Raw genomic sequence first — 11,897 nt, forward strand, 5'->3', positions numbered from 1 at the left:
CCCGCTCTTGTCGCGGATTCCCCCTTTTCCTGGGAACTTACCGGTGCACCACCCTGACCGCAGAGAGTTCTGAATTCCCCATACAGGCCACCAGCTGTCGCGACCACCTCGACCAGCAAGGAAGACGCGACCCGGGATTCTTCTCAATGGGGTTTACTCAGGAACCTTGTCTACAATCTTCTCTCCCACTTGCTTCTGCCCACTTCTCTCTGCTTCCTCTGCTCCCCACCCACGCGCTCTGGTTAAAAGCCTCCTGGATGGCCAATCCCGAAGCACCATGTGGCATATACAGATAGGGCTGCAAACACGGAAGCAAACTAGGAGCCAAGTCATACCCATATAAGGAGTTGTTTTTCTTACAGAGAGCACTCGTCACCGGAAGACAGAAGGCGGGAGCCAGTGCCATCTTTGGTCGCAGCCGCACCATGCGGCCGCGCCTTTTTTGCGGCCGCACCTTAGGCCGCGCCTTATGGCCGTGCTGTCTTTGGTCGCGGCTCCCTCAGCTCTCCACAAGGTGCCATATTGCACATATTTATAGTTGGCTTATTCCTGTGACAAGAAAGGGAACATCCCCACTTGCCTAATTAATATAAGAAAAATTTTGTTTTTTCAACCGAGAAGGTATAGGTTGACACAAGATTGCAACATGTCAAACCAAATATGCCAGAAACATGCATAAGAGGAATTACCCAAAGCAATTGACACGAAATTAAATAGGGTTGAGTGTATACACATTAATACAGTTCACAAAGAAACAAATCAAAATGATTTAAACAATACTTTGTGGGGGGGAACAAAGTATTAATTCGGCCACTATATTTTCACATGTTCTCGTAACACAAAATCTAGATTTTGTTATTCTTCTCTTATACTCTCTTCCCCTCACTCTCAGAAAATGTGTTTGCCTCTTTGATTTCTCTTCCAGAGTCACTACAAGGTTGGCAGGACTGAATATTGCAGAAGATGATTAAATACTTTTCAGCATTGCTATGTCTTCTTTAGGTCCACGTTTAAAATCTATGTTGACATGAAAAACTAGAATTATTATTTTAGGACATAATAGATAGAAATAAGTACTAAATTCATTTGAAGTCCCATTTTAGATATGATTTCTCAGTATTTATTCAACACATTTTGAACTTAAATTTTAGTAATTTTCGTGGAATTAATCCTGTGCTATTAATTGGTGCATAGCATATGAAGGATATGCAGCCAAATTCACAAAATTATTCAGATGACTTCCACAATTTCTAATAAAATTTCATTTTAAAATGTATATTTTGTTTAGTGAATTTCGTAGAACCTGTCTACATTGTGGATTACAGTTTGAATTATGCTGGAAAATTCTCAGGAAGCTACTGAAAAACGTATAGTCATAAAAGTGCAGGTGCCTGGGTAATGTCATTTTTTGAAACTATATTTGGATACTTACTTGCATGCTATTAATAACTGTTAGGAAATTATGCTAAAAAGCTTCCTAGAAAAGATATAAGTTTCAATTTGGGGAGTTGATGCAATATGAGCCAGGTATTTAGAGAGAGGTTCTATAATTATGTGATAGAAATAATACTGCAATTCAGAGTGGAGCGTCAATTAAACGTACAGAATCCAATCAGAATTAACTTGTAGGAAGACAATTGATATTCAGAAAAGCTCTAAATATGAATAATGGTTAGAAATGAGAGTAAAAGGAAAAGTGCAAATGGTTAACATGGGAGATTATTAACTGATGTAGGCGCATTAAGTTGTCTACTACTTATCTAAGGCTAAGTGGACTGACCAAAGACAGCCTGCTGCCCTTCAGTCAAGAACTCATTTCATTTGCAGTGGTCAATTCCAGTGTTTCCTCTGTATGGGACCCCAATTATTGTACTACTGACATAATAATGTTCCCATTCATGATTTCAGGCCTATGTCAATTGAAATGCTCCCTTCTGGCCAAAAAATGAAGGGGAGATTTCGTTTCTAAATGCTATAATTTTCAGCATAAAATTCACTGGATTGCAGTTAGACTTCAATACAAGGGTGATGGTAATGTTTTAACCTCTAACGTATCTGATCTATGATCATACTGTTTACATAGAAATGCTTTTACATCAGTCTTGTTTAAAAAGTCCATTTGATTTGGAGATTTATTCTGTTCCCTAAAAATATTCCCAGAAATATAATTGGATTGTTATATTTCAGTCCCTTAGAGAGAGTGACTCCTTAATGAAGTTTATCTAGCAAGAACTGAAGTAATTTCTTGCAAATATAAATATCTTAATTAATTTATCTTAGTTGCACCATGTATAATATCTAAAAAGTAAGTAAATCCTGTACCTTTTAAATGTGACATGGAGCTGGATGATGGTGGCTCATGCCTGTAATCCTACCTACTTAGGAGACTGAGATCTGAAGGTCAAGGTTCAAAGCAAGACACTCTGTGAGACTCTTATCTCCAACAAACCACTAAAAAACTGCAAGTGACATTGTGGCTCAAGTGACAAAGCACTTGCTTTCAGCTGAAGAGTGCAAGGACAGAACCCAAGTCCAGAGTTCAAGAACCAACACCAAACCAAAAAAATAAGGGAAGAAAGAAAAAAGAATGTGACAAGGAGTTAAATGATATAACATCTTTTGATTTAAAAAGTTCCCCAAAATTAATGAATTAATGTGAACGGAAAATGATGTCAAGTTCTGATACAATGGTAACACCCCCTCCCTTCCCCTGGAGTTTTCTCAAAGCTACTGATGACTAAGAACAAGACAGAGGGAAGTACTCAATATAGGTATCAAATAAAGATATGTAGTGGCAGTTAGTCCTTATAACTTTAAAGGCCTAGACTGTATTCCTATATTTTTGGAACTGTTCTTGATAACAAATGAAAAAGAAAACAATTCACAATCATCTTTCAAATTGTGTGAAACTTTTTGTGAAATGTTATTGATGTGTGGTAGTCATTATCAATAATGTCATTTTGTGAAATTTTCTTTTTTTGCAACTGGCACATTATGATACATAACAGATAGGTTTGTGTAGGTCATTGCGCTTGAACTCAGGGCCCTTCCATATCTGTAAGGTCTTTTTACTCAATTCCAATACTCTATTATTTTGAACCAATGTGATGCTCCCTGTGTTCTGGTGTTTCATTCGAAATAAGACTCTAATATACTCTCCTGCCATGGTGGCTTTGAACCATCATCCTCCTGAGTAGCTAGGATTGGAGGCATGAACCAGCAGGACTCAGCTACAAAATTTTACACAAGACAATTTATTTTCTTTGTCATGGAGCTTGAAGTCTGCATCTGAATAGTGTCCCTCAGCTTTTCAGCTCAAGGTTATCTCTCTACCCCTTGAACCACTGCACCACCTCCCATTTTCAGAGTGATTTATTGGAGATAAAAGCCTCAAGGACTTTCCTTCCAAGCACGCTTGGCACTGGGATCCTCAGATCTCTGCCTCCTGATTAGCTAGAATTACAGGGGTGAGCCACCGGTGTTTGGCACACAAGAATATCTTCATGAAGACTCTTAAATGAAAGAAAAGTAAAATATGGGAATGTTGACCATCAAAAGCTGTTGATGGAATGCTCTTTTAAATGGTAGCAAACTACTTAATATGCAAATGAAGTGACAACTGCACCAGAAGAAATATGAATATCTTCTTGTTTTCAAAACTGTTACATGAATATCAGTGACTTTCCATTTATATCAGTTTGAGAAGGCAATTTTCTAAACTGATAGAAACAGAAGCATTGTGCTACTGCACGTAGGACAAAACCTGCAATTTTTAGAAACTGATATCAAAACACATGGCAAATTGGAACTACAAGGATAATATCATTATTTGATAATGAAGAAATAACCAAGAGCTAACTGACCTAGAAAAATAGCTGCACAAATGATACATTTTTGTTGATATCACCTAAAGTAAATCGGATTCTGTAAATCAGGATCCTCCCATAAGAAGGAAAAAAAATTCCTACTACTTTGTTTTTACAAACAATTGTAACCTTTTTGATTATGTCCCTTGAGATTTGTCTTTTTCATTGTGATAGGGCAAAGAATCATCATTTCTTTTTCATGACCTCAGGACTCTCAAATCAACTTGTGCTTCAGTCAACTGAAATATATAACAACCTGACAAAGTGTAAATTATGGTCACTATTCTTTTATATATTGAATTTCATGGCAACTGTGCTATTTTAAGGAGATTGTTGCCTTGTTTGAATTTTCTGTATTTTCCATGATTCTCCAAGCAGCTATTACACCTTTCCTTGGATTATTTATTGCTTATGCACACAGAACACTCCTTTATTCTCTTCTACTTTTCTAGAAATAAAGAAGAGGACATTTTACAGTTGTGTTATAATATTTATCACAGCAAAAAAAATACAAAATAAGCTTGACTAGTATAGTTTGGAAGCCTAAAGTGTATGTGGAGTCAGACAATCTGAACACTAGTCTTTTCATGAAAATTGGCAACCAACTGTAGCATAGAACATTTGGGTCTCAAATTTAAAGTACTCTGGATGATATTTGAAATACTCCAATTCTCTAATGAGGCTGGAAGAGAAAGGGCAAAAAGAAAAATCATGTCTTCAATTCTGGCTACATATAAATGACTCTTCCTAGGTTGGAGGAGTTGTCAGTTTGAGGCCACAATTCTGTCTATATCTTTCTTTCTTCCCATGATGGATTGAGAAATTGCAAGAATTATATGAAGGTTAATTGCAGAGAATTTTCATCAAAAATAGTGAATGTATTTTGAATTCATAAAAGTTAAAATGTTGACAATGGAACTCTATTTGTATTTGCAGAAACCTTCTTAATGGTAATGCTTCATGGAAATAACTAGACTCTTCAGAGAGGAAAAATATGAATACCTTGTGTTGTACTATGACAGCATACATCCCAGGTATATCTAGGACCAAACAATTTTGGATTTCCTATATTGTGAATTTAGAAAAAATCTATCAATTAGTTAATGTACCAATTGGACAATTGCAGCACCGTTCAGAGAGTCATGGCAAAAGAAATCAGACTGCATGCTTTGGAAGTCCACAGCTCTTCTGTAGAACATTCGCTTACTATCTGTAATAGCAAAACTTGAGAAAGTTTACTGATATATCACCAAAACAAATCTTAGAATGATTCTTGTTTTTATCTCCTCAACTTTTCTGGATTAAACTAAATAGACCTGGAAGAGGAAATAAATACACTACAGAAATACTTAGACAGAAGTGATTATAATTAAAGTGGAATTAAAAATCACAATCGTCAAAACTATAATAAGGACTTAATAAGCTAGCAGTAGGTTATGTGAAAAACATGAACACAACTGATAAACGCTTAGCAAAGAGAAGAGAGAGTTTGTGGGAAGAGGGACACAGAAAGAGAATGTACCCAAATGAGTGAAACCAGAGATTAGATATTTAACCTCATGACTTAGTCAAGATACAGAAGAGGACAAGAGAATATTGGGAAAAGCCAGTAAAATAAATACCTGGACAAAAAAAGGTTTACAGGTCATTTCTGGAAGTCCTTCAAAAGAAAACGCACTGTAATCCTCTTAACTTCCATGAAACAGAGAGTGTACATTCAAAATGAACTTTCTGTATGATGCCAGCATACTGCTTAACCAAAAACCTAATATGAATTCATCAATAAAAGAACTGTAGAAACATTTCTTGCTTCAACATCAGTGCAAACTTTCTTAATAAACTTCTGGAGAGCTGACATGAAGAACTAATAAAATAAGCCAAAAACTCTGACCAAAGGGGGATCACACCAGAGAGGAAATTTGCTTCAATATATGCAAGTCAATCCATGTACTTCAGTACATCAGTAGGAAGAAGCACACGAATCTCAGGATCATGGATATAGCTTTACAAAGGCATTCATTAAGCTCCCATGCCACATTATTATGACAACTGTGGAAAAAAAGAAACCCATGGAATACTCCTCAATATAATGACTTCCTATGACAATATGACTGTTTCGTGTCACTTAATGGTGAAAGGAAAATACATTTCCACAACAATTAGGAATGAGAGAATGAATCCCTACTCTCTAAAGCTCTTCAGTACACAATAGGAATTCCTAGCTAAACTAATACTGGTATAATCTGGGAACGGGAAGGGAAAAACAAATTATTTCAATAGGGATACAGGTGAACCCATTGCAACAATGAGATATACAAGACGTTATGTTGGAAAACCAACTTTACAATTTTTACGGGATGGGGTGAGAATGAAGGGTAGTGTTGGTAAGGGGAAAGAAAGTAAAAGGCTACAATGCTTGATAAGAAATGTACTCATTAGCTTGATTGTGTAATTATAACTCCTCTGTATGGTATTTTCACAAATATATATATATATATATATATATATATATATCAAAAGAAAAACAAAAACAAATTGGATCCAAATAGGGAAAGAAAAAAATGAATCTCTACTTTTTTGCAGATAACTTGATCCACTATTCAAAGTCTTATAGACTACAATCAAAATCCTTTGGCTGTTCTAATCTTTTAGCAAAGTCACAAAGTTTACAATGAACTCACAGAAATCATTTCTGTATTCCCAAAATGAGAAGAACGAGGCTTCAACCACAAAAACAGTGTATTTTGTGATGTCCTCCAAAAGAAAATACCTGGTACTTCACGTAAGCAGGGAAGTAAAGGAACTCTGAGAGGAACACATCAATCATCTCAAAATAGAAATTCATGCATGTTTAATAATATGAAAAAACCACACATGTTCCTGTATTTGAAGAATTGACATCGAGAAATTTGGGAAACTCTCAAAAGCTAGTATGTCCAAATTCAAACCAGTAATGATCAACATCCCTAAAACATTATTTAATAAAAGACAAGAAGTAGGGGCTGGGAAGGAGGCTCAGTGGTAGAGCACTTGACTTGCAAGCTGAGTTCGATTCCTCAGCACCATAAAAGCAAAAAGAAAAAAAGCCGGAAGTCGTTGTGGTACAGTGCTAACCTTAAGCTGAAGATCTGTAGGACAGCGACCATGCTCAGGGTTCAGGCCTCAAGACCGGACCACCACCTATCACCTAAAAAGAAAAGAAAGACAAGAAGTAATCAAAAAAGTAACATGGAAATAAAGAACCAGAAAGAAACCCTTAGCAGGAAATTCATAGCAAGAATATCAATACTCCACTGCAAACTCTATTATTATACACACAGAAAAACTCAAAAGACACACAAACTCACTCACACACACATATACATATACAGATATATGCAAACATATGCACATATATACACACATGTGTGTACACAGACATATACGTACATACATATATAAAATTAGAACTGGCACATAATCAGGCCTGAAGACCAATGGAATAACATTAAAGAAACAGAAAACATCCCAGAGATTTATGGCCATCTAAATTTTAATAAATATACCAAAATCATCATGTAAAGGAAAGGGAAACTCTTCTCAATATAGTTCAGGTAAAAAATAGTTATACATGCATGAATAATATAACGTAGATCTTTATATTTCAAATTAAGCCGGAACCAGGTTTAAAGGAAACAAAGGCCTCAAAACATGTTTATGTATCATGAAATAGCATAGTATAGAATAGGTGATGACGTATTAACCTGCATACTCAGGTCAAAATTTAGTACGTAACAATCCAGTCACAATGAATCAAAGGAGGGCTGAATATATAGAATTGTGTTCAACTGGAGAACTTTTGCATGGCAATATTCAGCGGTAACAAGATTAATATGACTACAAAACACACCATTTGGGAAACAATCTATTCAACTCTAACTATACAACCTGCAAGGGCCACAGAGCTCACAAAATAAAAATCCAAATAAAAATTCACAAATCCTCAATGAGAAAACTGCCTGATAAATAAGTGGGCTAAAGATATAAGAGAAACTTCTATGCAGAAGAAATAAGAATGACCAGTAACACTGAAGAAATGTTCAACCTCTTCATCTATAAAAAATTAAAATCAAAAAAACATTAAGATTCCACTTCACCCCATTTAGAATGACTATAATCAAGAAATCTAATAACAACAAATGCTGAAAGGGTTGTGGCAAAACAAAACTCTACTGTATTGTAGGTGGGAGCGTAAACGTGTTCATCCTCTTTTGAAATCAGTATGGAGGATCCTTAAAAGACTCCTCATAGAGCTGCCCTATGACCAAGCAAATGATCACAAACAACACCATACTAATCCTACCAGCCCACCTTTGTTTATGCAGCATTATAACATTATTTACCATAGATAAGAAATGAAATCAACACAGATCCCCCTCAGTAGATGAATGGATCAGGAAAATGTTGTACACACACACACACACACACACACACACATACACACACACACACACACTGAAATTCTATGCCTCCATCAAAAAACATTTGTTAGGAAATGGAAAGGCATGGGAAAAATTATAATAAGTGAAGTAAGCCAGGCCCAAAGAAACACAGGTCCCATGGTTTCCCATATTTACAATAACTAGTATATGTCTGGGACAAACAAAAAAGTTCAAAAGTACATTTGACAAGATAAAATGATGTTAAGTTAAATGAACCCCAAGATAGGGACACAAATGCTTTTTCCTGCATAATAGTGTTTCTAACACATTTCTAATGTAACATGTGATTTTTTTTGTTGCTTTTTAGGTTCCTCCCCAACACTATAACCCATGTACTTTATGCCGGTGCCCTACATCTTCTCTAATTTGGGGAAGGGAAGGGAAAAAAAAAATGTTTGAAGAGGGATAAGAGTTAGCCCGTTGTATGAATGAGATGTACAAGACTGTTGAAAAACTATCTACAATTTAGGCTGGAGTGGAGGGTTTACTTGTGGATGTGGGAGGGAAGAAATAGAGGGGGAAAACAAAGGAAGAGGGAACAATGCTTGATAGGAAATGTACTCATTACCTTGCTTATGTAATTGTAACACCTCTGTACAGTATTTTTTTAATTTTTATTTATTTTTTACTGTGGAAATACTGTACAGAGGGGTTACAATTACATGGGCAAGATAATGAGTACATCTCTTATCAAGCATTGTAGCCTCCTCCTTTGTTTCCCCTTCCCATCCTTTCCCATCCTCCCCCAAACCCCCACCCAATCCTCCCCGCCCCCTCCACCAAAGTTGTAAAGTTCATTTTTGACATAATGACTTGTATTCTCATTTTGCAACGGGTCCACCTTTATCCTTATTTAAACAACTTGTTTTTCCCCTTCCCCTCCACAAATTACACCAACATCAAATACAATGAAAGCAGGGGTTATACTGTGGGAACATGAAAAGCTACAAAAAATCATCTTATAAATATGTTAGAAACAATCGCAAAAAAGAAAAAATTTTGAATACTTATCTGTGAGTTCATTTCATGTTAACAACAACTTTTCTGACCTTTTCTGCTTGTCTCAGACATATACTAGTTGTTGCAAATAAGGAAAACCATGGGACCTATGTTTCTTTGGGCGTGGCTTACTTCACTCCATGTAATTGAAAGATTTTTCCATTCCTAACAAATGAGGCAATTTCCTTCTTTCTGATGGAACCATAGATTCCATTATGTATAAATACCATATTTTCTTGATCCATTCATCTACTGAGGGGCATCTGAGTTGGTTCTACATCTTAGCTACGGTAAAGAATGCTGCAATAAACATAATTGTGTTGGTACCTTTAGTATGGTCTTGTATGTGATCATTTGGGTAAATACTCAAAAGTAGGGTTGCTGGGTCATAGGGGAGCTTTATGTAGAATCTTTTGCGGAACCTCTATACTATTTTTGGAACAACTGCCAAATAAATAAGTGGGCTAACGACTTAAAGAGAAACTTCTTTGAAGAGGAAAGAAGGATGGCCAATAGACACATGAAGAAATGCTCAACATCTCTAGCCATAAAAGGAATGCAAATCAAAACAACAATGAGATACCACCTCACCCCAGATAGAATGTCTATAATCAAGAACTCTAATAACAACAGATGCTGGAGGGGATGTGGACAGAAAGAAAACCTACTGCATTGTTATTGGGAATGTAACCTTGTTCAACCACTTTGGAAAGGAAGATTTTTTTTTTTGAGGATTTGTTGGAGATTTAGTTTTTTTCAGTTGTAAGTATATATTAGATATAAGACCCTTGTCCATTGAATGGTTAGTAAAGATCTCATTATCCATAGGCTTTTTATTGATCTTGCTATCTATGTCCTTTGCCATGCAGGAGCTTTGCAGTTTCAATCACCATGAATTTTTATACATAAAATCTGATAAGAATTATGAGTTTGTTTTATGACTTCAAGACACATTACTATAGTGACACATATTCAAGTTTCTTTCGATAATTTACTTTTAATTTTGATAAGATATTTGGTCAACCCAAAATTCAAGTGTACTCTTTTGAATACAATGGCTGATAAATATTCTTTCCTCATAGTTGATTTTGGTGAGTGTAACCATAATTTGTCCTCTTTGATGCACCTTATATTGAATTTAATATTTTTATATTAACGATGTCTCTTTTAAGATTTTAATCTATTTTCCTATCTGTTGATATCGTCTGTTATTCTTGAATGTGGCTAGTAATATGCAAATGCCTACTAAGGAAAAAAGAATCAATGTTGATAATAATAATGGTAAGATATTAGCTTGCTCAGGTAGCAAATGAATCCTTCTTACCCCACAAGATTGCTAATATAGAGCTAAGGAACTTCCTTGCATTAACATCAAGTTTGACTTCAAACTTGAAACAACTTCCAGGAATAAATGAATGCAAATGAAAACTACACTGAGATTCCTACTGCCTTCCGTTAAAAAAAGAAATCATATCAGAAGCTGGCACATATGTGACCAAATGGGAATACTGCTAGTCTGCTGTATTATTGTAGACAAGATTCAACAACTTTGGAAAGCATTCTGGGGGTTCCCCATATATTAAAAACAGAGCTCCTAAATCAATCATCAACCCCATTCCTTTACATTGACACAAAGGATCACATATTAGGACATAATAAACATACCAACATGACTATGAATATTGTTATAATTACTTCATATAGCTAAGGTATGGAACAAACTCTGGTAGATCAGTCCCCTTTGACATACTGCATATAACCATTTCTTGGAATGTTTATATTCTGTAAATTGCATAAAGCTATTAGAGGCCAAATGGGTTGGAGTAGATAATGATAATGAGGGAGATGTTAAAATAGACTGGTATTTATTCCTCGAATTTGTCTTCTTTTTCCTTCTTATAAAAATCTACTTATATTGTCTGTCGTTGGGCCTGAACTCTGGGCTCGGCACTATCCTTCACTAATTCAGCTCAAGGTTAGCTTTCTGCCACTTGAGCCATAACACCACTTCCTGAATTTGCACACGTGCTCTAAGGAATCAAACGCAGAGCCTCATGCATACTTGGCAAGCACTCTAATATTAAGCCACTTTCCTAGCCTAAAAAAATAATTTATTCTTGAGTCCAACATATAAATAATTTTATCAAATGATCAATTATGCTGTTCACATATTTTAGTTTGAAATCACAACCTAGTATCTGATTAGAATATTTTAGCCACACACACACACAAACACAGACACACACACTCATATTACTCCACCAAAAATTCACACTGAATGATTGAATAGACTATATAGCATGTTACTAACACAAGTTGCTCCAGAAAGGAATCCCAGCTTGAAAAATTTTTCATTCATGCCCTCACATCTTCCTGCAACTTAAATGATTTATACTAAACTTATTCAACTATAGAAGACCAGTTATCACAGATGAACACTGAAAAATAACAAAACACGATACACTTTAAATATATTTGAGATATTGTAAAATTTAAACGTAATAGATTTGAGCATATACTTGAAGCGACACAATCTTTATGTACTTCCAAA

This window comes from Dipodomys spectabilis, unplaced genomic scaffold (assembly GCF_019054845.1).
Source record: "Dipodomys spectabilis isolate Male_0828 unplaced genomic scaffold, ASM1905484v1 ptg000533l, whole genome shotgun sequence".
Taxonomy (NCBI): Eukaryota; Metazoa; Chordata; class Mammalia; order Rodentia; family Heteromyidae; genus Dipodomys; species Dipodomys spectabilis.